Genomic DNA, 3,750 nt, shown 5'->3' with positions numbered 1-3,750 from the left:
TCCTGCATTTCAAAGCAACATTGTTAAACATTCTCTTTTTAAAAGTGGAATTTAATTTTAGGGAAAAATTTTAGGTTCATCGAGTTGAACCGAATGCATCATCGTACACTAAAGTAACCTAATGATAAACATTTGACCAGGCTCAAATCTATTCGATTAAATTACTTTAGTACACAATGCACTAAACTCAACTCGTCGCAACATAACATTGATGCAGAAGAAGAACCTTGACGAAAAGTTGGTTAGGTTTGAAATGTGCAGCATCAGCAGTATTAGATTGGTTGAGCAGATCCTGAATTCCCAAAAGGATTTGCGTCATTGTAATGGATGGTTTCCGACCCTTAAATTAAAAATGCATATTAAATGTTTAAGAATAAGGAAAAAGAAGCATAATCCAAACTAAGTCTATGTTATAACACTTAACATTAACATAATGTGCACATATTCTTGTAGACTTACATCACTAAGGTTGATAAGCACACTTCTCCACTAGAAAAGACATGAGGATGGCAAAACCCTTTTGGAAATTTGCATATCGGAGGTCTAATTGGGTAATTCTCACAAAATTGAAGAGTGATGGAATAGTCTCCTCCCTCCCAATCTGTCTGAATTTTGACAACAATATCAAAATTGGCAACACCAGCTAGTGTAATAAGGCTTTATTGTTATTGTTGTTGTTTTGTATTACAAGTATTTCTTGAGAGATAATTCCGTAACAAGATAGCTAAGTAACAATATTGCACAATTAGAAAACATTAATATTTCACCAAAAACAATAAGCATAAGAGATCATTTCAATACACAAAGGTAATCTCACAAGAATCGAATCAAACATCAAACATTAATAAAACATGAAACATGAACAAGATTAAGGCCAGTAACTAACACTTACTTCTTCCTTGCCAGGAATAAAGCATTTCCAGCACATCAAATTCACAGGCCCATCTGGTTTTGTTTTTGGCATTGCATGAATCCCCGTCAAAGGAAGAAATGATTAGAATCAGAAATAGTAGTAACATGAAATTATTCTACAAGACTACAAGATTGATTCTGGCTGGATTCAATTCCTACGCTCAAATTTGATCATCTTATTGATATATATAAATATGACACACACAAAAAATAAATAAATAAATAATAAAATCCTTTATAATTTACTTGACACCATTTTAATTCAAGTAATGCTAAATAGCACATTAATCCGAATGCAACTAAAAAAAATAACATTGGATACCAAATTAAAAAATAAAAAAAAAAGTCTTTTTATTTTCTAAAAAAACAGGGAGATCACCCCTTTTTACCACCTTTTTTAAGATTAAAAAACCAAACACTAATTACCAATTACCTCTTCTGTGAATATTGGAGTTACTACTCAGTCCCAACAAAATTATCCAAATCAAACTCAACTTGCAAGCTAAAATCATCAAGAAAAGGTCAACTAAGGGTTTTGAAACTTAGAAACACCATCTTTTGGAAAATAAAATAGTAAAATTTACCTTGTTTGGACTCTGATTTTTCTTTTCTCAAACAAAAATAAATACAAACTAAATCAAAAAGCGGCTAAAAAATTTTAATATGGAACAAAAAAGAGGTGAATTTTTGCTAAAAATTGAGCTTTTTCATGTATATACAGGTGGATGGATGTTGAAGATACAGCAGGCGCACAGGCAGGTTACTGACTTAGCATGCACGCAACGTGATGGACACGTGTCCCAATCTGGAGCAACACGCACCCTGCGTGTTGTCCACGTTGCGAACATTAAGCCAGCACACACCCTGCATGTCGACCATGTGTCAAATGCTGGTTGGATGGCATTGCAACACGTAATTTGTGAGGTGAGTCCTCTGCCTATAAAAATCGAAGCTCATTACCATTTTACTGCATTACGAGAGAGGTGTTTTTCTGCTCTGTTGGTGTGATGGAGGGCACCACAAATATAGTGGTTTACCACAATAGTGAGGTTATACGAAATACATATGAAGGGAGGTGAGATTTGTGTGAGTACATTTTTGTTTGTGAATCTGTGCATTATAACGTTCGCAGTATGGGCTCTGTCACAGCATAGAGAATGATATTTTAAAAAGGATAAGCAACATTCTCTACGGGAATCCGATTGTCATATTTAGTGGCCTGATACAGTTTGAGATTAAGTTTACAGGACAAAAAATTCCTATTAGCATGACACAGGATAACCGAAATACCAAGAATGATTAATTTTATTTATTTTTATTTCATTTATTCATTTTAACAAATACCAAAAAAATAAATTAATAACTTGTTGCAACAGAAAATAAAATAAATAATAATTACATAAAATTCAAATTCTTATGTATTCATATTTATATTATTTATCTATTTTAATAATTAAAACTAAAATAACATAATAACATTATATCAGAAAAATAAAAAATAATATTATATATAACAAAAATATAACATATTATACTATAATAATTAACAGAAATATAAAATATTGTATTAAAATAAAAAATAAAAAAATAATATTAAAAATTTATACATGCTAACAATAGAAAAACAAAAAAACAATATTTGAAAAATCACAAATTATTACTAATTATATTACTCATTTATATTGACAGAAATCATAGTACAACTAAATATTATAAATAATCAAATAAACAGTAATAAATTACTATTAATATTAACCAAATAAATACTAACAGATTAACAGAAAATAATAAATTTATATAATTAAGATGTCCCAAATAATTGATAACATAATCTTCCGCAGATGTATAATTACATACCATTTTAGACTTACTAATCTCACTCTCAACTAAAACTAACTTACTCTCAATTACACCACAAAATCTACCTCTCTACACATTTATAACTCTAATCCTTGCCTCATCCTCTCCAAACTCTCCAAAATCCAAGACACTCCAGCAATGAAATGAACTTCAACGAAGCCACTACACTCTCCAAACCTTTGCACCAACCTCCCCTTTTATACCCACCAACCTCCCCTTTTAAATCGTTGCACCAAGTTCAAAACGTTAATGAAGCCTCTTTCTATTGTATGCGCTGTCTCCTGCATGCAGACATTCACGAAAACCACTCAATAGGCACTCTGCGTGCTGTCACGTGGTACTTCCGTGTCTGGAGACATTGATCACGACACATCGGGAATCATCGAAAAACATGTATCAGCACCCTGCGTGTTGTTATGTAGTTCTCACATGATAAATTTCTGTTGCGAATCTCTATTAAAGTTGTCTCAAAAATCGATGCTAAATTTCTGCAAAAGTACCACTCTTCTTGCGTGTTGGACGAAGAAATGATACATGACAATTTTCTGTTGAAAATTTTTGATAAAACTGTTTCGAATTTTTAGAAAAATAACACAGAACGTGAGTGTTGTGTTAATATTTTTGGGATATTTATTTTCTAAGTAATTCAAACATCAATATTCAACAAAAATATCACTTTTTTTTTTCATATTTAAAATAATTTCTGTCAAGAAGCACGGTAGCTAAATAAGAAAAGTTCTATGGTGCTTATCGCAAAAACAAGCATGACAATATACTGACCTTATGTGTCAGTCACGGAAGATTGAAGGCAATTTCTTTTTAAATAAAAAAAATAAATTAAAGGAAAACTTTCTAAGTAAGTCAATGAGACATACATCACCTCAATTTTGTTAGAATTGATGCATCTATGGCATCATTATAGAATAAAAAATAGGATAAATTATTAGTTATATTTGAGTAAAAACTAAAACTAAAATA

This window comes from Arachis ipaensis, chromosome B06 (assembly GCF_000816755.2).
Source record: "Arachis ipaensis cultivar K30076 chromosome B06, Araip1.1, whole genome shotgun sequence".
NCBI lineage: Eukaryota > Viridiplantae > Streptophyta > Magnoliopsida > Fabales > Fabaceae > Arachis > Arachis ipaensis.
This window is presented reverse-complemented; position numbering follows the sequence as displayed.